The 25,131-nt window shown below is 39.0% G+C and overlaps 2 long non-coding RNA genes across 4 annotated transcripts; both read right to left on the reverse strand.

Annotated features, from left to right (window-relative positions):
- Window positions 1–4,883: 4,883 nt before the first annotated feature.
- Window positions 4,884–6,665, reverse strand: LOC127566016 (uncharacterized). The gene is made up of 3 exons (XR_007955356.1): window positions 6,493–6,665; window positions 5,409–5,590; window positions 4,884–5,340 (listed from the first exon to the last, which is right to left on the reverse strand). It is a non-coding gene; the product is annotated as an uncharacterized LOC127566016 (long non-coding RNA).
- A 6,330-nt stretch (window positions 6,666–12,995) lies between these two features.
- LOC127566015 (uncharacterized) lies at window positions 12,996–15,920 on the reverse strand. 3 transcript variants are annotated; one of them, XR_007955354.1, is made up of 4 exons: window positions 15,841–15,855; window positions 15,688–15,736; window positions 14,486–14,702; window positions 12,996–13,107 (listed from the first exon to the last, which is right to left on the reverse strand). It is a non-coding gene; the product is annotated as an uncharacterized LOC127566015 (long non-coding RNA). The 3 variants fall into 3 exon arrangements; XR_007955355.1 differs by lacking the exon at window positions 15,688–15,736 and having other exon boundaries at window positions 15,841–15,920; XR_007955353.1 differs by lacking the exon at window positions 15,841–15,855 and having other exon boundaries at window positions 15,688–15,831.
- Window positions 15,921–25,131: the final 9,211 nt, after the last annotated feature.

Here is a 25,131-nt window from a genome sequence, read left to right on the forward strand (position 1 = left end):
TTTTTTTTTTCTTTTGCTGTAGTTCGAGTTAAGGTTGCATTAAATTACAAACAACGGCTAGAGAAGGAATGAAAATAAACACCCAAAAAAAAAGAAAGTCAGAAAATGAAGAGTTTGGTGGGGAATGTAAAGATATTCTTTCATTTGCAAGCAGCGCATTCCAGTTTCGTTGGAGCTGCAGTTGCATAATATAAATTTTCACTTTTTACATTGCTTATTTCTGGCGCTTTTGTTGTTGTCGTTGTTGTTATTGCTGTTGTTGTTATTACTGTTGTTGTGGTTGTTGTTGTTGTTGCCGTTGATGCTACTGTTGTGTGTGGTCGAATTTTCCCCAAAGAATCTGACGCACTTATCGCAAATTACTTTGGCAGTTGCAACTGCGCTGCTTTTGTATATAAATTTAACAATTTACTCATACACATGCATGCATGCACTTGGGATTGTAAATTACACAAACACACACGCACACACACACGCATAAGCAGAGATATGTTGTGTAAGGGGATACAGCAGCAAGCTTTTATAGTTGCTGCAGGCAAATGAATTGAATTTGTAGATATTCGTACTTTGAGAGAACACAAAATGAGACGTCAGACGAAGAGTTCGACTGCGACAGCAAAAATGTGCAAAGTTTTTGGGCCAAACAAGCGAATGCTGCATACAACATGGCGTATGTGTAATATTCCTTTGGCGCATGTGTCCATTGCAAGTTACTCGAGAAACTTCATCAACAAACAAGCAAAAGCAGCCAGGTTTGCTTTAACAAAATGCAAATTGTAACAAGCAACCAACGACTGTTGGTATGGCAAGTTGTTTGTTGTTGCAACAGCAACAGCAGCAGCTGAAACTTCAATTAGCCGCACGGCTCAATGAGAGTTACAACTGACAATTTTTAAAGGCTGCCCACAACGATTGTCAATTAGCTGCTGTTTGGGGTGTAACACACACTTAATGGGCTGTTGTTGTTGTTGTTGCTGCCACAAACAGTGGCATGACCCGCTGCTCGTAAGTTATTGTTGCGTCGGCTTGCATAAGATGTTAACGCGCACTTAATGCCACTTAAAAATATACATAAATCGCCAGGCCTCTAGCAAAAGTGGCAAAGAGGCAGCATCAACATCAGGCTGTGGCAGTGGCAGTGGCAATGGCAATGGCAACTGTTGCCCGCCCGTTTCGGTCACTTGTCCACTTACATGGCTACTTACAACGCTGCTCAAGCATATGCAGATGGCCATGTTTTGTCCAACCCACACCCAACTCAACTCAGCTCAACTCAACTCGATGTATATGAGCTTCGCCTGTCGACAGCAGCTGCACGAAACAGCAAAGAGACAGAGACAGAGAAAGAGAAAGAGAACGAGCGAGCGAATGTTGCAAGGCCAATGCAGCTGAAACTGCAACTGCAACTGCAACAACGACTGCGGCACGCAATTAAGTGCATTTAATTAATTATTGTTGATAAAATAATATTTTTACAATTTATTGTGCGTTCGTCGACCGAGTGCAGCATTTATATTTTTATTTATGCATATGTGAGCGTCCATAAATAACGTGTACAGCAGCAGCAGAAGCAGAAGAGCAACGGAATGGGAAGCATTGGCAAAAAGCGTTGCATACTTTTGTGCGCTGACGTTATCAGCACGCTGCCAGCAGTCCAGGCAATGGAGCGTTATCGCTGTCGTGGCAGCGTCATTGCCTATCGATGGCCAGCGACATCATGGCCGCCGATGCCAGATCAATTCGAATAACAATAATTTCTTCCGGTCGAATTGCAGCGAACGACGATGCACACGCAGATAGACAAGCAGAGCGGGAGAGTGAGAAAGAGAGACGTGGAGAGCGGGAGAATCGAGAGAGAGAGGGACCGTCGAGGAGCGGGCAAAGCGACTGCATTTGCATACCGGATGCGCATAAGTATACAAGGATTGACAGGATGTGCGGGCCGTGCACTCGCTTTGTTTGCTGTCATTGCTGCGCCATTTTGATGAGCAACACACAGCGCAAGCGAAAAGGTGGCATGGCTGAAGAGGCAGGGGAAAGGCAGTTGCATTTTTAAATTGCACACTTTTATCGCTTATCGAAATTAATGCACATTTTTATCAACATTTAAATGCAGCGTAGGCAACATTAGGTAAACGAGCTGGTAACAAAATAACTGTATAAAGAAAAAAATTTATAATTTTTATTCATTCCTAAAATTTAACTCATTTTTTTTTTAAATTCAAGAGTTACAAATCATTCAAAAAGATAAATAATTTTTATACTTTTCAAAAACTATTCAATTTTTAAAGACTCAAATCAGTCACAAATCATTTAATAGAACTGAAGAAAAAAAAATTGGTTAACGAACAGCTAAAAAAAATCGAATTAAAAGATAAATCATTTTATGGTTTTTCTAAAAATGTCAAATTCACAAATCATTTGATAAAAATTAAAAAAAATGTAGACCAACCAACTGTTGAGGAATTTTGAATATTTTAAATTCTTAAAAAATTTGAATGATACAAATCTTTTAATAAAATAAACACACATTTGCAAACGAACTGCTGAAGACAAATTAATATTAAATACATCATTAAATATTTTGGCAAAAATGTCAAAGTTAAAATCATTAAAGTTAAATCATTAAATGCAAATTAAAAACAAATTAAGTTATTGAACTATAATCTAAGCTTTTTATATACTTTTCAAAAAGTTTAAAAAATCACATATCACTTAATGAAATTCAAAACAGAACGCACAAAAAAAAAATATTACGTATACGCAGATGTTGTTATAAGATACCAATTTGAAAGCTGATTAATTTGCGTGCAAGCATATTTTAAACTAAGTATCTGCCATATGACGCGCTGTCACCTGCAAAGCACCATTTATAATAAATAATTATGCTTTGCATCATAACATAAATAATGCTTAATGTGTACTGCAATTCACAGGCAAAACAACAAACAAAAAAATCACGAAAACTGTACTATATATGGAACCATTATTAATAAAGCTTTATTGTATGGTCAATAAAATGCGAGGCCAAAAATGAATTTTATCATGTCATGAGGCATGCTATATAGCATGTATATATACTGATTTAACTATGTGACATTGGCTGTTGAGTGCGCTGAATCTTTTAATATGCCACCCACCGTTTTTTATTTTTTTTTTATGGCATCGACACTTTTTTCCAACTAACCCAAAGATAGTTGTGAAAAACAGCGATTTACCTGTTCGACCTGCCATCTATTTTGCGGAACTTGGCTTGTTTTTTTTTTTTGTTTTGTTATTCATCCCTCGCATTCCTTTTGAACTGTCATCAAAACAAAAAGCTCATGGTGAGCACGACGGGGGGCGGCGAGGAAAATGTCATATTGTGTTGAAGGGACAGTAGTGGTCCAATCAATGCTTTGTGCATGTCAAAATGCGTAAAAAAATGCAAAGCCATATTGAATAGTTGAAACAAAGGCTGTTTCCAAAAGCTGTAAAATTGAATTTGAGTGGAAAGCTTCAACGACAAAAATTAAAAAAATACATATAATTAAAAGTTTAAGTTTTGTGTTTAAATTTTGGACAATGCCACTTCGATTTGTGATCTTCGTAATCTTGGGCCTGTAATAACACAGTCGTAACCTTGTGCGCCGACAGGATTAAAAGAAAAGAAAAACAGCAACTACTTAGCCGAAAAAGGCTTATCAGTCGCAGAGCTGTCTGAACAGCTGCCGCGACTTTTGCGAGAGGGGCGGGAGAGGGGCGGTTTATCCAGTAGCTTGTTATGGCAACCAGACACAAAGCGTCAGCTAATCCTCGAGAAAGACTTTTGCGTTTTGAAAAAATTGTCAGCTAATAATGCAAACAATGCTTCGTTTGCAACGTGGCATGGGGCGCAAATTGTACATAATTGTGAAGAGCGGTGGAGGGGAGTGGAGAGAGTGTTAGAGGGGAGGGCGCGTCAGGATACTCGTCTAAAGCGACGCAATTAGCGGGTTTAGTGGGGCAACATTTTGCGGCCCAGCCATAAATTGGCAGCTGAAAATGCCTGCAGGCGCTCAGATAGAGCGCCAAATGTCAGCTGTCAGTTGTTGTCCTGGTCGAGTCCTTCGCTATCGTTGTTGCTGCTGCTGCCTGCTGATGTTGCGCCTCCTTTTGGCTGTTGCCATTTTGTGGTTACGCCTGGTTCCTGGTTCCGAAGCTGGCTGATTTCGAGCTCTTGTTTCGCTGTCGTTTCGCGTTTCGCCGCTTTTATTCCGCTTGATGTGTCGCTTGTGCCCAGGCATATTTCTTTAATGAATTTAATCGCGCGTAATAAACCGTCGCAGGCTTCAATGTACAAGGCTCTTATAGTAGCCACGCACACACACACATATACACACTCATACTGTTGTGCTGTGCGATGGTCTCGTGGCTGCTTATATTGTTTGCTTCGAGTCTTTGTGGTCGTTTGACGTTGATAAGCATTCTGATTTATTGACAAACAAACTGTACGCTGTGTTCGCTCTCTCTCTGTCTCTTTGTGATTCCCTCGCCTTCTCGCTGGCATTTATTTAAATTTATATATTTATTTATGGCCGTTCGCAATGCAAATACATTGTTGCAGTCATACAGACAGATAGGTTGGACAGTTTTGGATCGCTCGCTTTAAACAGACACGTAGCGTTCGCAGGGGGATTTTTTTGTATGCTTTTGCTTGGCTGCATTTGCGTTTGAATTCAATAATTTAAACTTCCGGCATAAACCGGAAATGACAAATAAAATGCAGCGCCACATTCACGATTGCACTGCCAGAAAATCATAACACACAATGTGTTTGCAAATAATATTTTTGCTATGTGCAAACTGCATTTTATTTGCAGTGCAGTGTTGATAAATGAAAAGCTATTGAATCTGTACAAATTTTAAATATATTATTCGAGTATATTTTTGAAAGAAAATATGAAGTTATTTAAGACATCACAATAAATTGTAGAGCTGATAGCATTAAAATTGATTCCTATTATTCTCGTATGTGATTTAATGTTAATGGCGGTGGCAATATCATATGGATTTTAAATGCATTTCTTAACTTGCTTATTTATCGCTGTTGTTGATGGGTAAATTCAGTTTTAACCCCTTTCAATTGCTTTTGATTCCCTCTTTGACATTTGACACAGCCAGTTGTTCAAGCATCTTTGTGTGTGTGTGTATACTTGTTTTTATGTGTATGTGTTCGTGCTTGGCTATAATTGCGTCAGGCGTTTTTTGACTGCAAACAGCAAACGGCGACTGCGAGTGCAATTGCAACTGGGAATCACATAAATTACGTGATTTTCGCGTACGCTTCTTTTGGGCCAAATCCGAGCATAAAAGTCGCTTCTGAAAAAAATGCATGGTATATTTTTTGAGCACACACACATGCTCGGGGTGTGTACATACACACATACTGAGAGCGAAGCATTGAATGACCATGAATTACATAAAAAGCCGCAAATACCGAAGTCAAAATGCGTTGCTCTAAAGCATTCTTGTTGTTGTTGTAGCTCTTGTTGCTGTTGCTGCCGACACGTAGTGCAAAGCATACCAATGTGAATGTGTTACTGTAGCCCAACGTCCTGTGTCCTTCGTCCTTCGCAGCAAATGCAAAGGCAACAAAAAGTAACAACAACCAAAAAAAGAAATACAGAAAATAAATGCAAATATATATTGCAATCCTTTAGGCGTATGGAACATAATGAAACGAAAATGCTACTGTGGCAGCAGCAGCTACAATCCTGCTCGTGGACAGCAAGGACATGGAGCAAGCAACAACGATTCGGTTGGGCATTGGGATTGGGTTTTTCTTTTTTTTTTTTTGGGCTCGAAATGCACAATGCGACGGCGTCCGTAACCGAAAGCCGAATAAAGAAAATAAATAAAAAACATGCAAATATTTCTTTGGCCAACATTTTAACAGCCTCTCGGCGTGGCTTCCTTTGCCTCCCACCTCACTCTTCATCCTTCGCTCTCTTCATGCCCGTGCTCCGCTGACCGACCAATTCGCAACAATTTTCATACAAAAATGTTTTTATTTATACTATTGGGGCGTCTCACAATGGCATCCTGGTCTTCTGGTTGCTGTTGCTGTTGGTCCTGCTGCCTGATCCTTGTGGTCGCTGCTTGATTTATATTGATGAATGTCCGTTTGTTCGTTAGTTCCGTCTTCACAGACTGCCAAAGAGATTTACTCTCGATGCATGCGAATACACGGGATACGGAATATGGGAAGCGGGACGCGGGATGCGGGGCGTGCAACTTACTTTACACATTGCTTTTGTTATTGCCTTCTCTCTCGCTTACACACACACACATTTACTTGCTTATGCTCAGTGCCAGAAATTATTGCATACTTTACGGAAATTAACCGCATTTCCATTTCTTGCACGCATGCAGAACGACCACAACGCCACGTCTCGCGTCTCGTTTTCCCTTCGTTGCTGCTGCTGCTGCTCCTGCTGTTGTTACCTCCCCAATTGCCCCGCCCCCTTTTACCTTTCAGCTTGTTCATTCGCCTCTTGCATATATAGAGAATTTTAATGACTTTATTTTTGTGCTGCCATACAATATTATTTATACACTCGCTCGGGATTATTGTTACTTTGCCATAACATTTGATTTTCATTCCATTTGGTTACAGCTCTTTTCTTTTTTAAATGGTTGAAATATTTTGTAAGATTTTATATTTATATTTTATAAAATGGTAGAACACATTTGCAAAATATTAAATTTTGATATGCTGCAATTTAGTCAGCATTTTTCTTTATATGTGTGATTTGATAGTTGTCTAGTTTAGGTTTTTAAAAAATAAAAAATGTTTGTTTTTCTATTTCAATTAAAATGTTTTTTATAAAATTTTATAACACACTCGTTGGCATAATTATTTTACGTTTTTTTCATCACGAATTTTATTCACTATTTTATTCTTTATTTTGCACAATATTTGCCAAGTTTTAACTCCTTTTTTCCTTTTTTTCCTTTTTAATTATAATGGAATTTTCATTATTAGGGAAAAGATTATTTTTGCAAATTAAAATATATTAAAATGTTTGATTTCTATTTCAATTTGTGACAGCAAATACTATTTTTACTATTGGATAATTTTGTTAAGATTTTAAATAAAAACCAAAAAAAATATATGTATATTCTAATCGTATGTCATATTTTTACTTCACTTGATTTGTGATTTTTTTTTTAACGGAAATATATTAGTTTCAAGTAATTACATTTGGTTTGACTGTTTATTTATTATTGGAATGGAAACTAAGAGAGTAGCAAGATTTGTCAAATCATCTAAAAAGTCTATTGAAAAGTCAGCTGCCATAGTAATACATTTTTTTTATATTTCCCTTCCATAGTAATACATTGTTTACAGCGACACCTCTTCATTCAAGTAAAATTTCAACCCGTTTTTTTTTTGTTTAGGGTATTAAAAATTCGTGCTATTTAAAATGCCCTTCATACATATGTATCTTGTTACTCTTGCGCTTTTGCCATCGGACTCAAATCAGACGAAGTGCGTGCAGGTTGAGTGAGCCAAAGAGTGGCAAAGTGGCAGAGTGGCAGAGTGGCAAAGTGGCATGAGGCAAGTGGCGGAGGGAGAGCAGCATGTGCTGGGTGCACATTCCCACATGTTTCTTTGTGACATTTTTCTTGTGTATTATTAATCAACTGGGAGTATTTATAATTTATGTTGACATGCACTTATTTATAAAATTCGCAGCACACCAAAAGAATGGCAATGGAAACATCATTAACAACAGCGACTTGGATTTTTTTCTGCGCTGTTTTTCCTGGGCGTGGCAATGCCACAAGAGGCTTGACATGAGAGAAATGTGTTGAATATTTAATGTAAATTGCATATTAGTCGTGTTTCGAACTCGCAAACTCAGATGGTAGCATTGAAGGGTTTTCCGTATGGGGTTAAAAAGGTCACGCAATAACGTCTTGAACTTCAACCCCTCCGATTATACAGATTTTACTCTCAATGATCGCAATTGTTTTCAGTTCTCGAAATGCTTTACATTTTTCCATTTCCACCAAAAACTTTAGCAGCAAGTAGTTTAGCTTTGAATTGAGAGCAAACAATGAAGCTAGAAGTAGAAGTTGTCTTTCCGCTTGTGGACAGCGTGGAGCACGTACCCCAAAATGCCATCTCATTTCCGGTGTGATGATGCTATGCCATTGGGCGAAAGGAATTCGCATGCAAATTGAGTCAAGGTGCAAAATGAAATGAAATCCAAATAGATAACCGGAAAAGAGGGAATAGCATCAAAGAATGAGAGTGAGAGCGGAGTCTTGTGGCTCGAATTTGATTTGAGAGTGTTTCTTGGTGCGTAAGACTTATCGCCGGGTGAATGTAAAGACACCTATCCGGAAATGCAATTTGCTGTTTATAAATGTAATATTGTATCGCTGACAAAATATGCAAGTGATGCAAGCTGATTGCGATTTGCTAGTCAATCAAAGGACATAACTATTTTGATTGGACATTGCGACACAAAAACGCTCAATTTTGATGGCAATTTTTCATAAAGTTCAAAGTGAGAATAAATGTATATGGTAGAGATGCGGATGCAGAGCAATTGGCACGCTTCTCGCTGGGACGCTGGGTGGATAGATCGATGCAACATGCCATGTGCGTAACCTATTTCAAACACAGAGACCAATGCAAATCGAGCTGTCGCCTGTCGGCAGCACAATACAAAACAATTTGCTGGCGTTGCGCGTTGCATCGCGCAACAGCAATGTTAGCTAGCTGAACTCGATGTCAGTCAGTCAGACACACACAGTCTGTAAAATACACATAGAGCAATTGCATATAAAATGCAGAGCAATACTCGTTACATGCGCGTTTGATATTAACAATGCTACAGCAACAAGCAGTCAAGGCAGTGGCACGAGGCAAGAGGCAAGTGGCAAGTCTGCCAGCCGGCTGGCAATTTAATGTAACAAGCACATTGACTGCTGACAAATAGCATTGCCTGTCAATTCATCAAAAAAAGAAGGAAAATTGAAAAAAAAAAGTAGGATTTTTTGTCTAAAATGCTAGACTACAAGATGCTCTGTTTGTGCATTTAAAATAATTGCCAGCAATTTTGTATTTAAAAAGGTGAAACTTAAGCTGTTGTAAACACAGTTTGAAATTCTGAAAATATGCCCAAATTTCTGGTTATTTGTTACAGTTATAATTCCCCAGTATTTGTGTAAAAGGATAACACAAAACTATTGACATGCACGCACTCAGAGGAGAAGCAACTGGAGGCCAAAAGTCTCACTCTCTCTGTCTTTCTCTCTGATCCTGGCACTTGGCATTGCTGGCTCAGCAGGAGCGGATGACTGCAAATTTGCTTATCTGCCAAACAAACTTCGATTGCAACGAATGTGTGTGTGTGTGTGAGAGAGACTTTTACAAATTGTTTTCAAATGAAATTCAAGCGCCATTGCAATGGGTATTGTCTTGTGGTTTTGCAGTTTCATTCAATTGAAAACGAACAGTACTTGAGTACAGTATTACGGTAGTTCTAACTAATAATGCAGTTATAGAAATTTCACAAACGATGTTCTCTACCTTGAGTAAAGACTCATATTCTGCAATTATTATTAAGCATTATTTTCTGGCTTAGCTCAAGAGCTTCAAATTATTATCGACTAAAAACTGCTGCTCAGCATGCACGTCCATAGCAATTCCCTTAACAACAAATTGGTTCAATTATTTTCGTTTTCACCTTTCGTTTTCTCCGTCCGCCGTCCCTTGAACTTGAAAGGTAGACGAGAAAAAAACTTTATTAAAAACTTTTGTGCCCAAGCCTTTTATATTGGGGACCATGCCACCACGTCTTTATGCTGTCTGCTGTCTTGTGTCTTGTGTTTTATACATATTTATAAAATATACACGCACATTTAGGCACCGCACTGCACTCCAGGGGCGTTGAAGAAATCAAATTAAGAAAATTTCCTCTTTTTCGGCAAAAAAAAAGAAACTTTTGCGCTTGTTTAGAGTTTGTAATACTTCAACGCTTCTCAGACTCCGCTGTAGTCCAACATCTTGAGCGTCTCCTAGATCCAGTCCCATGTTGCTTGTTTTTGGCGCTTTCAGCCATTATGGTTGAGCTGCTGCCGCTTGGCCCAAGCTTAGCCCCATGTGGTTACTTCAAAAATGCTAAATGGTCCCAAAGCAATTGCAACCGCAGCAACAGCAGAAACAACTGCCAAACAACAAGGGCAAAACATGAACGGGGCCAAGAGCTGGCAGCCAGAAGACATCACTTGGCTTTAAACACTGAGCCAGGCCGAACCAATGAACATTTTGCTGCCAAATGCGCTCCGCTTGTCTAATAAAATGAGCCAAGCAAAGTCATCCATAAGTTCTCCTTCTTCTCTCCTTTCTTTTTCTTTCTTTACACTTCTTTAGACTTTGTTTAAAGTTAATTTTTAGCTACTTTTTTCGGGTTTTTTTTTTGTTGTTTACATTTCACAAATTTTTGACGGTCGTGTTGGGCTTTTGGTTGGTTTTGTGTTGGATTGTTAAAGGTCTTATTTGGCTTAGTCAAAATAGCACGTGTCTATGTTATGGAATTGAAGGCGGTTCAACTTCGGCTAACTAGTGCGATATCAGCTTGATTTGCAGATTATTTTATAAATACACAAGTTGTTTCTTTAATACCTAATATTGAATTGTTTCCTTACATTAGCTTTACACTTTTGCGACTGAATTGCAAATACGAATATTACTCATAAATTTATCTGCTTCAAGAAACTTTTTCTTTTAATCCAAGACTTTTTTAAGACACCGACATAAAATACAACTAATAAATGCGTATTTAACTTACTTAATCTTTGCTTAACCTTTGCCACAGCTGAATTTAAGATGCCTGCCAAGAATATTTCTATTAGCCAAAATCTTTTGTTTGCCCTTCGCACACCACAAAAACATTTCACAACACACACACACACACATACATACACATAATATCAATTCAAGGTCAACTAGTAGTTGGCTTTGTGCTGCTATTTTTTGGTTTTTGTTTTGCGAGCCACATATCCCCTTTCAGGTTCAATAATGTCATAGAGCGTGTCGCAGGCCAGGCGCCAAAATTTATGGCCAAATTGTTGACCTGGAGCCCCGTGTGTTATAGTCATAGCCATTGAGGAAACTTCGAGCAGCAGCAGCCACAACAGCAGGAGGCTTTACACAGAGAGAGAGTAGTACGTGCCGAGGCCAGGCAAATAATTTAGCCGAAAACATGTGAAGCTCGCTGTATAAATTATGCACAGCAGCAGCAACAGCAACAACAACAACAACAACGACAGCAGCGTGTATCGCTGGAAGGTATTGTCTAAGCGACCTGCCCACAAAATGCAGCGAGTGGCCACAAGAGCAACAAGAACAACAAGAACAACAACAGCAACAACAAAAAAAGACATTACTCACCGCTTGGCCTTTTATTTTATTGTATTTTATCTTTGGATTACTTTTTGCCATGACCACAACAAATAAACTCGTAGCATCTTGGGCGAAATTCAACAGCAGCTGAAGCGGCTGAAGCGACTGAAGCAGTGGGAAAAGCACGCAAGAAAAAGGAAAATTTTCTATTGTTTGGCTGGATTCGGTTTGGCTCTGACTTCGTCTTTTTCGGGATGTGCTTTGGCAAGTCGCCCCCTAAGGGCTACAACGGCCAACTGGCAACTGGCAACGGGTCTTTCTCTAACAATTGCGCATGTTAACATACTTGTAAGTAGTTTTTCCACTTTGCCATGTTATTCTTCCATCACACTGCTTGCTCTTCGCCGTCGCCCCCGCAATGGTAGCATGACAAAGACTTCTTCTTGCACATTTGTTTTGGCCACTAACTAGCCGCCAGCAATTGCCATTGTTTTTGTAATTATCTGCACGTTATTTGTGGGTCAATAAAACTTGATACTCGTGTATACTCTGCGTATACGTATTCCTGGTTTAAGCAACGTTTAATGCGCTCGCCTTCTCCTTTTCTCCTTTTCTATCTGTCTCCTTTGCTCAGTTTGCAATACAATTTATGGCTTAAATGGTTTTGGGGAATTACTTTCAACGGCGCTTAGCATGCAAACAGATTAATGCTTCTACTCAAACATTATCATTTTTCTGCACTCTGAACTGTTTATTTGTATTACAAAAACCAGATGATTAGTTATTTGAAATAACAATTTGACAGCTACTTGATGCAGTTTGTATTGCACTTAAAAGTTGGAGTAAATTGTTTGCTTATTTACTTAAAGCAATATCTATTAGTTTCTCATGCTTTGACGCTTTTCTCATGCCCTGCTCCTAATTTTATTGCTTTTCTAAAAATATGTTAATGTTGTGCCGCTCGTCTCGGGACTTCTTTTAGATAATTAACACATGTCCAGAGCTGATTTATTTATGTGAGTATCTACTGCTTTCTCTGGTTTCCACTGCTGCTCAATTTGTCGTGGTGCTTTTGGTAATTGTAGCTGCTTGTCAATGGCTCGCATGACATACAAATTTATAAGTAATTTGTTGCTTTTCCTTTTGGGGTGAGAACGTGCAGACGGCAAGCCGATAGCGTACCTTATTAATACCCAGTAGGTTGAGAATACATGAAAGGTATATTCAATATCTGAAACTGACTCTCAAAGAACTGAACTTAGGTAACTTAATGTTCATCAAGCTTGAATTTCGAGCATTTGTTGTTGCTATTTTATTTTTGGTATTGTGGCAATCATTAATGATAAATTGCCCGAATTTGGTGTTCAATTATTTAATGAAGTGGCCAACGCGTTAGTGTTGGCTTCATTGCTGTTGCGTTCAAATTTCAAGCAATTTAATTTTATTGTTTAATGTCGTGGTTGTGGTAATTTTTAGTTTGACACGAAATATGAATCCATATTTGTTAAATATATGTTATTATGCACTTTGCACTTAATTGCTTCATTACCTTTGTGAAATATATATATTTTTAGTTGGTTATTTAAATGGATTCTTTGGTTTTTAGTTGCCAGGGAAAGTGCTGAAAAATTGTATGCATTAAATGGTGGTCAAGAATTAAGTTGACCAGAGCAAAAACAGAGCGCAAACAGCAAATTGAAAGGCACGAAATGCGAATTGAACAACTAAAAAGAAAAGAAAACAAAAGAAAATTCAACAGTGAAAAAAATAGCTAAAAGAATGGAATGGTAGCTAAATGGAAAGAATCTGTGGCATGCAATTGCAGTGCTGCATGTGTGTGTGTGTGTGGCAACATCAATTGTTTAAAAGTGAAAATTCGATTTTGTGGTAAAGGCAAAGACAACAACAGCAACATAAAAAAAACAACAAGGAAAAGCAAAAATGACAATGGCAACAATAACAACACTGCAGACAAATGGAGTGCAAAATCAAAAGAACAAAAATTTCTTTATATTTTCTTCTTTTTTTTTGTATTATTTTTTTCTGTGGACTTGTTTGTGGAACCAAAATGTTTGCTTCCTTTTAGTTTGAATTGCTCGTTATTGTTGTCGTTGTTGTTGTTGTTGGCCATGCTGATGCTTTGTGTCAATTGCAGACCAGTTACTCCTATGCTTGTCTCTGTGTGTGATGATGTGACCAAAAAATCTACAACAAACGTGCAAACAACATCACAAAAAACGAAAACACAGAAGAGATAAGGAAATGGAAATGGAGGTGGAGCTCGAGTGTGAGTTGGAGTTGGAGTTAGAGCTGAAGTTGCAATGACCAAGACATGAACAGCATTTTGAACCTGGATGAGGACTAAGTCGCGCGCTGTATGTGCGAAAAAAAAGAGGGGAACCATCGAGTAACCAACGAGTTTGGGAGCAGGTGGGAGGTTGGAGGTGGGAAAAACGGCAGCAGGAGGACTAACAAGAAACGTAACGATAACGAAAAACAAACTTTAAAAATTGGATTCTTCATTTGCATCGGCAAATCCAATCAAGCCAACGTAAAGACCTCGGCCAGACACATGCACAACATAAAGCCGTTACAGACGGGGAAGGGGAGCAAGGAGAGCCCCCCCTCCCAAATGCTGTGGGCTGCTGCTGGCTTGGCTACGTTACGTATACGCCACCGACACAGGACAAGGAGGAGGAGGAGGCGAGGCATGTATGAAACGAACAATAAATGAAAGGTGTGCGCCGCATGTTTGGACATATAGTTGACCGTTGCTTATGGGGCTGGTTTCAGCCTTCCTGTTGCTGTGTGTGTTGCTGGGTTGCTTTCTGTGCTGTGTCCGGTTGAAAATTGGTAACGATTTGTATTGCAATGGCCAGCACAAAAGAGGCTGCCATTGTGCCTCAGCATCGAGACTGCTGCAAACTCTCTTTTTCTCTCGCTCTGTGTCGTCTGCCGAGTGTGTTGAGTATATATATGTATGTGTATGTCTGTGTGTGTGTGTGTGTGGAGTGGTTGTTCAAAACTTTTACCGTTTGCTACACTTCTTCTCTCCTCTAGACGGGCAGAGCAAAAATTTTCTTATTTGTATGCCTGGCTTACCTGCCGTTATCCATCTGTCTTGTGTCTTCATCAACTTGGCCTGTATTAAGTCGCTTGTTGGCAGCCGCCAATCCTCTTTCTTCCGCCCTCCCACTCCACATTTTTTTTTGTGAGTATGTTTGCTGTTGTTGTTGTTGTTGTTACTCCTTCTGTCCTCTTTTTGTCGCTGTCACTATACGAGCTGCTGTTGGTGTTGTGGTTTTTGGCTGTGCACAAACTACACGAAAAAAAAGAAAAACATAAAAGAAGGATGGCAAACAGAGAAAAGTGTAGCTCGCTTCGGTTATTGATTGCAGGCATACGTTTGCCATTTTATTACAAGCCCAAAAATGGCCAACGAACGAAAAAAAAAACGAATGCAACAGCATTGTTTTTTTTTTCGTTTTGTTTCGGGGTATTTTTTTTTTGGCCACGTTAATTGCCAGCGAAACCAAACATTTGCGTCAGCCCAACCGCAGGCAGCATCGTCGTCGTCGTCGACATGAACGACAACATCAACCGCCACTTAAATTGCCCAAACCGCGACAAGTGTCCTGCTGCTGTTGCTGCCGCCGCTGCTGTTGCTGCCGCTGTGACTGCTGCCATGGTTGCGGCCAGCCATAGACACGGCCCATTGAAGCGCACAAGAAAACCATTCATTAGCGCTTATCAAGCCTCGGCCTCTCAATGGCACTTTGATTTTGCGCTTAACCTAAACTACACGACGTCCTCTTCATTTTTTCTATGCTATGCTATGATTTTTTTTTCTTTTTTTTTGGTTTTTTTTTTGCTTTCAAGTTTACCAAACGCCAGCAATCGCTGACGTTTATTGTAAATGGCTGTCCAATGAAAATTGTTGTGGCCTATCAACGTCAACGCGCGTTGGAGGTAAAGGCAGCGGCTGGGAGCTGGGAATGTCCTGTGTCATTAGTGCGAACAAAACAGTAGAAAAAAAACAACAACAACAAACTTGTCGGAACAAAAAATAACTGGCATTTTTATCGGCCTATACATGTCTGGTTTGTGTTGTTCGTAAATCGGTTTGGTTTGTTGCCTGTTGCCGCAGTCGCCGCGTTTTAGTTTAATTGGCACTTGTCAGTGTGGCCAACAGGCTGTTCTTCTTGCCACTGCCACTGTGACTAACGGTGCTATCAATCAATCAAATTGGCTCCTTCGACTGGGGGCAAGATTATGCCAGAAGTGTTTCGTTGAATAATGTTGACCTTGCCATGAATATTCATTTGATTAACATTGAAGTTCGGCTAGTTGTCCCTATAAAAATTAAATACAGATTGGCTTTAATTCGTAATGAATACGTTATTGGTAGCCGAGTTGCTTAGCTAATAGAGAATTTGTATAAAGAGCAATGAGTTCACTTTATTACAACATATTTTTGATGAGTCAAAAAAAGAACTAGAATTATTGACAAAATTTTGAGTGCTTCGATAAACATTTTCTTCTTCCTAAAATGTTTTGCTGTCAAATTGATTTTATTTTAGAAACTTATGGTTAAAAATAGATGTTACATTTTTATTTAGATTTTATATTTGTTAAGCAAAAGAACCAGTAGAAGCAATAAAGTATCATAACAACCCATGTTAGGGAAATCTCATTTAAGCCCAAACTTTTACACATATCATAGGAACGTATTTCAATTATATTTAAAGGAACTGAAACTAATTAGATTTTTATATCAGCTACCCAAAGCGCAGTTTTTTCAGTTGTTGGTAAATTTTGTACTCTTTGGTATATTTTGAATGTACAAGTATTTTTATACCAGCTACCTCTTGGGCATTTGTTTAAGTTGTTGGTATATTTTGTAATATAATATATAATTTTAATTGTAAAGGTATATTGATATACCAAATATAATCTTTGGTATATGTTATTATTTAATGTATATTATTTTTGTATTTTTAAAGAATAATACCACACTCGACGCTAGCTTTTTTACTTGTTTAAATTATTCTTACTAAATGCTTCCTACGAAGTTTTCCATAAATACATTAGACACTTACAAAAGCTGATCCAATAAATGGTTTAATGAGTTTTTGTGTTTGACTGTACATCAGCTAGACATTTAAATACATACTATAAATAGTATTTACCTGTCGAAGGGCATTTATAACACTTGTGTGTTTGGCTTCGTGTATTCTGCTGACATCCAATGATGGCAGCAACAATTATTGTTGTCGATGCCATTGTTATTTGTCTATGTATGTGGTGTGTATGTGTGTGAGTGTGTATTTGTATGCAGTTGGTTTCTGTTTCCGAGCAAACAATAAAATTTATGCTTAAGCGCGCTTTAGACTTCAGGCCTGTCTGCCTGCCGCCTGATGTGGCATGCACCATGCACATGACTGATGTGTGTATGTGTGTGTGTGTGTAGTTGTAGCCTAGCAGCTAATGTTTCATTAGATGGCAGGGATGGAGGCAGACATCGTCAGCGTGATTTCAAATAATAATTAAAACCCGACGAATGTTGTTTGATGTTTTCATGTCGTACACACAAGCGGCTCCTTCTCTTTCTCTCCTGCATGGTTGTGTTAGTGCTTGTGTGTGTGTGTGCATTTTCGAGGCAATAGATTAAAGTCGTCGCATGGTAAGCCCCAATGCGTATACTAATGGCCAGCCATGCAGGCTCCATGACGCTTCAAATGAGAGCGTTGCCCACCTCACTGGACGAAGGATAACGCGACGCCAGCTGAGGACCAAATGACAGCAGAGTGAGAGAGAGAGAGAGAGAGTGAGCCAAGAGCTGGTCTGGACATTGCTGCCAAAATGCTGTTTTATTTGAATAATTGAAAGGCGCACACAAACACACACACACACACTGACACAGACACAGTGAAACAGAAATTGCTGGTCCTGAGGCAAAGGGAATTACGCATACGTATTTGTATGTTTAATGTCCTGCTGCGCAGCATCCATTGGATTTATAACTGATTTCTGGTGATTTAGTTGGGCTCACAAAATGCAATGAGACGAGGCCCAGGCTCCGGCCACTTACTATGCAAAATGATGCCGCATACATGCCACACACACCATGCTTCATACATCCTCCGAGTGCTTCGTGGTTCGCAATGACGAAGCGAATCTCATTTACATACATAGAACTGTTGCCTGAAAGGCATGTATTGCCTTGTAGCCAGGGCAACTAACTAACTGCTTGCTGGTTGTCCTGCACCTTAAATGCATACAGAGAGAAATTCTATCTCTCCTCTAGCTGTAGCACTGAAGGCCGAATAAAAGTTAATTGAAACGCTATCGAAGCATATTCAATCAATTTAAATTAGTTCTGCGACGCCGCCGCACAAAGCGCTTACGCTCGAGGCCAATTTGGGTTGCCAGCCAACATCATCGAAGCGCGTTTTGCTTGTTGGCCCTGTTAATTAGAGCGCTTTCTTTGCGGCCAAAAACCCCAAATGGCAAAACTTTTGCGCTGTCTTTTCGCTGTTCTGTTTTCATTTTTGAGTTTAGTTAGTTTCCTTTTGCCTGTCAACGCAGCGATAAGAAATTTCTACTCCATTCTATCTCCACCCCTCACTCTCCACACACTTTAATCAATTATTGTTAGGCAATTTATTTGCTTTGCTCGACTGTCAGTTAAATATTTATTAGATGAAGAAAGAAAGAATGCAATACGAAATGTTAATGTTAAGACAATAGACTGAGATGAGTGACTTGAGGCAAGATTGAGGCAAATTGTACTCGTAATTGCTAATGTAATTTTCTCATTTCTCATCTCACATGTCGGACGGACAGGCAGGCAGTCAGTCAGTCAGTCAGTCAGGCAGATGTCAGCGCGCCGTTGACATTGTCAGAATCCAATCAAAATGCAAATTAATAATAAACAAAAATGGTTTGACATTTGCCTAAACTTCAAATTGATTAAATTGCATTCAAGATGTGCGGCATATGCCGGAAAGCAAAACGTCACCCGCTCGTCTTTGACATTAACGGAAACACATCCTTTGACCAGAGTACAATTTTGGTTTATCCACAAGATGGATTGGTGCCTTTCGGTCGCCAAACAATTCCGAGTGCGTAATGAGCTGACGAGAATAATAAAGCTACAAATAATGAAATCATACAATAAGATTAAATTAATAATTTTCATATTCCAAATACTAATTAAATTTCAAATAGTTGCTCGGAAAAATCTTGTTTAATAATTATATATTTGTTTTTAATTACATTTGCTTGCCATTTAGTTGGAAGCGTTTATCCTCGAGTCAAGTTTTTCCAAGAAAATAGTTTGCATGAAATTGTATTTAGAATTTAATTAAAATAAGTGGAATTAATAATATAGAAATTCTTAGAGATTTTCAATGAGCTTTAGTTTATTATGTTTCTCGGAATTTACCATTATTAAGCATTAAATATTATACTGAATCCGAGTTGAAACTCTGCTCGATTGCTTTATCATCTTGTATCAGCTGGCAATGATTTTAATATTGTTTGCGGCATATGCACTTTGCATGCAATGCGTGGTGTTGCATGTTGCTTTCTCATTTGACCTCTGGCGGCTTATTAACATTTGCGTTTAACATAAAAACTGAGTGAATTGTTGGCCGTCGACTGGTCAGCCACACACACATCCAGAGAGAGTGCATCTGTGTGTGTGTGTGGGCCCAGTATAACTAAATTATTTAGTTGGTTCTGTGGCCTGGTTGCAGAAACAAGTCGTGCCCCCGGGCCAGCTTGAAGCATTGGTCAAGCCAATGTGGTGGGTGGGAGGAAGGGGAGAGGGAAGGGGGAAAAAGTGGCAGCCAGGGATGGACAGTAAACGCGACTCACTGACATGGACACAGTGCACGGTCAGTACGGGCATCAAATGATGGCCCAGACACTTTATTATGTATGAGGCAGCAACAGCAACAGCAACAGCAGCTCCCCGACAGACAGCAACAACAACAATGAGAAGAAGAGCAACAACCACAACAACAACAACAACAACAACAACAACAACAACAGCAACGAGAACAACAGCAACAAATGAGGATGAACAATGAGCATGAACATGAGTAAACAAATTATTTATATTTAAATTGTTTGTGTGCCTGCATTGTTGGCGCTTTTAAGTTTTGCATGTCCATTTGCACTCACACATACATACATACACACATACATTCATTTTTGCACTCATACAAATACACTCACTTACGCTCTTGAATTCCCAACCAATTCGTGAACATGATTATGTTGCGGGTGCAGCGACTTTTTGTGCCTTTGACTACGCCATCCAGCCAGTCAGACAGACAAGGGGCAGAGAGAAAGAGAAGGGGGAAAAAGGGGGAAGCCGGGTGACAAGGGGCAGACTGAGGACAGAGTTGAGCAGACAGGATATGCGTCCTGTGTGCTTGTGATGCTTGCGATCCCTGCGCAAGGTTTATTTATGCATTTCATTTGGGGCTGCGCTTTGCTGTGGGTCTCTTCACTCCCACCCTCCTCTCCTCTCCTCTCCCTCTCTTCATCACCATCCTGGCTGAGTGGGCGGCATTGTGGTTCGCCTTTGAGTTGATGTATTAAAAATTTTCACACATGGCAGTTGGTTGGTTGTCAGTCGCCAAAGCGTTGCTGCTGCTCTTGTTGCTGCTGCAGCAGTGAAATTTGATTTTCCCTTTGCTTAAACCAGATCAAAACTCCCCAAGAGAAGTGGGTGGCAACCGTTCCTTGCAACACCTCTAGCAACCCTTCTGCCGCAGCAACTTTCCTTTGACTGTGCATTTTTTAGCGGTTGATTTGCGTTGGGTTTTTCGTGCTGTTGAATTCTGTTTTACGCATTGGGAGAGTGTCAAAAGTGGGGCAAAAGTGGCAAGCATATTCTCGTTGAGTACGTTCATTCTGATTAGCGTATCTCTGGGTTACCATCTCTCACTCTCCCTCTATGTTTACCGTATTAACTGTAGCATCAAGCTCTGCTGCGAGTTTTTATTAAAAATTCTCTCGAATGGCTGCCGTCGGGTGAACTCCACAAAACTGTGAAGGATTTAAAAAACAAGGAAACCAAACTAGAGTTAAAAATTGTTTATACAAAATACAAAGTAATTAAGATAAGTCAGCTAGTTAAATATATGTTACTATACTTGTTAGATTAAAGTTTTAATTAAATGCCTTGACTTTAAATAAGGTAGGGTGGAATATTTGATGTTGATTTATCTTAAGTTAAATGTGCTTAACTTGGATTAGTTTACTAGCGTATTTATACTCGATATACTGTGCATTGGATTTTCTCCCTCCGCAAAACGAAAAAATCCAATGGCTATAATATATCACAATTTTATTTTAAAGTTAGAATGATTTTCACTATGGTAGTTATTCAAGAAATAATGTTATATGATAAAAAAACGACTTCTGGCGTCGGGCTTAATAATATATATTTTGTATTCTTAAATGTATATATGCCAACTATATCAATTTACTAAATATAGCCTTCGGTATATATTGGTATGTTTACGGTATATTCATTGGTTATATGTAGCTCTCTAATTTGGTTATTTTTATATCTTCTACCCAATTTAATGGTATATCGAAATACGATATATATTTTTCGATATATTTCAAACTTTTTCGGTATATTTTAATAATAATATCATACTATTATGCCTTAAGTTTAGTAGAGTTTAAATAATTCTTTAAAACATAAAAAACACTTTTAACATTGGAATACATTAATTAGTATTTAAGACAAGTTTTCTAGCAACTCCTTCAAATGCAACTGCCAGCTATGTAAATTTAAATATTCAAGGAGTAACGTCCGCATAATGCGACGAATTTATTATGTTTGTAAGCGCTTCCTCTCGTATTATTTTTATTGCATGTGTAAACAACTATCTGCAATTGTAGAACCATCTTTTCCTCTTTTTCAGCTAACATGTCTTTAGTTCGCCGTCATTTTTTTGCTCTTTGATATGCCACACTCGGAGTTGTGTGTGAGTGTATTTGAAACTGTCGTGCTGCTTGCCTCACACACGCGTCATTGTTTGATGGCTTCCGGTGTTGCTGCTGCTAGTGTTGCAAGTGCCGCATATCCTAGCTACTTAGGTTCGCCATATACTCGTACAGATGCTTCCTGTTGCCGCTGCATGCGTTGTGCCTTCATTTTACTGAATACATTTAACATTTGTTCGCTTTTGATGCTGTTGCTTTTTTTCTACTACTAAATGTAACGCATTGTTGTCAGCCTTTTTGTGTGTTGGAGTTAGCGAGTGTGTGTTTGTGTGTGTGTGTGTGAAGCCGTTGGAAATGCAAACATGAAAATTGCATAATCCACGCATTGCGATTTATGACTTTTGCACAGAGCTGACTGATGGCAGGACAAGCAAATGTTAAGGAAACAACAGCGAAGAGAACAGAGAAGAGATGCCTGTCATTTCTTTTCGTATTTTTATGAAAATACATTTTTCATGTACTTTCAAGTTGGTCTCTTCATTTTTTCTCTGCTCCCCCTTTTTTTTTTGTCTATTTTAATGCAGAGGCATTAAGCTATAACGTGCTAAGCCGGAGTCTTGAAGGGCGCTGCGTAATAACCGCAGCACATTATCGGTAACATTAAGAGCTCCTCCTGAGGTCAATCAGCAATTAACTGTGCAAATTGATAGACGCCAGAGCGTTGGCGATGGCGACCACAAAAGAGAAACTGCATTGCTCAAGTTGTGTGGAGCTCACACCGAAAAGCTGCCGCAGCTGCTGTTCAATTAGCGAACACACTGCCAGCATCCCGCTAACAATGCCAATCCAACCGCAAAACGGCTTTCATTAGAGGCAGCCCCGCAGTATCAACACTCGAATTCGGATTCGGATTCGGCAGCAAGCAGCAAGGTGGAGAGTCGGAAACAGAAACTGAAACAGAAATAGAACCAGGACAAGACACTTATCTGCACGGCGGCAAGTGCATAATTAATTTGATATCCGAGCTGCGCTTGAAATGCGGCTAAGTAAGCGCTAAACTACAAGTGCACAACTCAAGTGGGTCAAGCTCTTAAACTGTGTAATTCCATTCCCTTCCCTTCCTCGCTCCCATTTCGGAGCTATCCTTTTGGTCGAAAGCTTTGTTTAAGAATTTTGTGCGGCTCTTTATGGTGCGCATAAATTTCGTGACATTTTTTGTGGCATTTTACGAGGCAGTCCATTAAAATGGGGGCACGGGTCGTTGGTGGTGAAGGGGAATGGGAATGGGAAGGGTCAGGGGAAGGGGCAGGCACCCATGGGCCACATGTGGCAGCAGCAGCCCTAAGACAGAGACGCGGACGCTGCAAATAAAATGAAATACATAAATTTTGCAACGATTTGAGAGACCGCATTTTATAATTGAATCACGTACGACATTTTCACAGCGGCGCGGAAATAGGAAATAAGTTTGCCACTGATATAAATTAGAATCTTAAGGGATTGCCAATGCTGACTGCTGGCTGCTGACTGCTTTTGCCTCTGCTTCTTGTGTGTTCTACTCTGTTCTGTTCTGTTCCACACACACACACATACGGGTTAGTCAATAACCGAGCTACACACAACAGAGCTACAGTGCTTAGAGTGCTCTTACTCGGACTTTAAACGTACACGCTGCTAGTCTTGAAATTTATGTGACTTTTTTTTTTGCTTCTGTATATTCTTTTTTCGTTTTTTGTTTTTGGTGTGTTGTAACTTTTCTTGTTGTTCCTTATGAGTTGCAGAAAAGTTGCTGAGCATTCTTTCTGCTGCTGCTGTTTGCTGCTGCTCTGCCAAAAGTTGCATGTGCGCATTTCCGTTTCCGTTTATTAGAGGCAACCTTTTGATTTGCTTTGCAAGTGGCCAAAACAATTGCCAAACAACAAAATGCTCGCTTGGCCGCTTGGCGAAAGCCAATGAAGAAACCGCACCACACACACACACACACACACAAGTGAATCCATGTATGCCATGCAAACTTTTTCGATACACACACACACACACTGGTGCACACTCATATGGCCAGCCGCCATTTTGTATCAGTGTGTGCACACTCCATTGAGCATCAATGATGCGTGCAAAATGCAACGGCAACGTTTTTTTTTTTTTTTTCTATCTCTCTCCTTTTTTTATTTTTTGTTTCTTGTTTTTTCTTTTTGGCATTTTTTAAATGGTAATTTTTTTTGCTCATCTGTATTGTTGTTGTTGTTGGTATTTTACAGCCCACATTACATTGTAAACTCGCTGCCTTCAACCATTTTGCACAACTTGTGTTCTATTTCCCTTTCTATTTTTTGTTTGTGGTGTAGCTTCTTTATTGCCTTTATGTGCTTTTGGCCTTGTCCAAATATGAAATTGCATTAACTTTGTAAAGTGTAAAAATCAAAATTATTGACACTTCCGCTTCCGGGAACATTACATGCGTTTGAATAAAGGAAGAGTTCACATTACATTTTATTTTTGTACTTAATAATAATTGTGGAATATCTTAGTGGAGTAAATTCAATTAGCTGACATTATAAATAATTTATTAAAGCTATTTTTGTGCTTATAATAAATATATAAATATGTTATAAGTGAAATATTTAATTAAAGTCAACTTTATGTTCATAAAACAATTTTAAAATATAATATATTATATTTATACACAGTTTTAATTATGGACATCTTATTAGAGTAAGTTCAACTGGTTGACATTATAAATATTTAATAAAAGTCAAGTTACGGATAATTTATGGAAATACAAAAGTTACTTTATTTTACCACCAACAACATTTGATAAACAATTTATACACAATTGACTTTTTCTTTCTAATTATGGAAATCTTATTAGAGTAAGTTCCACTGGTTGATATTATAAATATTTAATTAAAGTGATGTTGTTGACTATTTATGAAATAACACAAGTTGCCCATAAAATGTAATTTATTTTACAAGCAATAATATTTTATAAATAATCTAAAAATATATTTGTGCTCTACTGGTTCTGTTTATCTATATTATTTATATTATTTGGCTGCAATGTCATTGCAAATATTAATAAATAACTGAGTAATCTATACAAATAACGCAACGAACAAGTCAATTTGCTGCTAATCTTTTGCAATATTTGTTAAGGGACATTCAATGCATTTGCTGCATGTTTGTGGCCATCTTCACCCTCTTAGAATGTGTATGCTGCTGCTGCTGCTGTTGATGTTGAGACTCATATATTTAGCTAAATAAATGTTGTTGTAATGTTTGCTGTCTTGCAGTGAAAGTCATGAGAGACAGAGAGAGAAGGAGTCGGAGTTGACTAAGCTTAACAGGCCAAGTTGCGGTGTTTGTCTGCTGCTCATCTCGTGACCCCTTTTGTGTCCCGCCGCCTTCGGTTCGGGGTTCCTTTGGTGCCAGCCTCTGCTTGGCGTTGCTTTGTTTTGGCTCCCGTCTGAGGTTAGAGGCTGCTTTGCGGCATTTTGCCGAGATTTGTCGAAAATTTATGCGCTACCTTAGAGAATTTATGAGTTGCAGTCGAGTGAATTATTTTATCATACGCATGCAGCAACAAGCAAACACACACACTGACTTGCAGGCTGTTTGCAGGGTGCAAGTGCAAGTGGTGGGGCATGCCACAAACAAGTTGCAGCTACTATAGCAACAAACATACACACACACACATTGCACTCTGTTTAAGCTTCTAATTTCACATGCAAAAGTCTGCACTAAGCTGGCATTTTAATCTTGGCCAAGTGGCATGC

The sequence above is a fragment of the Drosophila albomicans genome, chromosome 2R (genome assembly GCF_009650485.2).
Source record: "Drosophila albomicans strain 15112-1751.03 chromosome 2R, ASM965048v2, whole genome shotgun sequence".
Taxonomy (NCBI): Eukaryota; Metazoa; Arthropoda; class Insecta; order Diptera; family Drosophilidae; genus Drosophila; species Drosophila albomicans.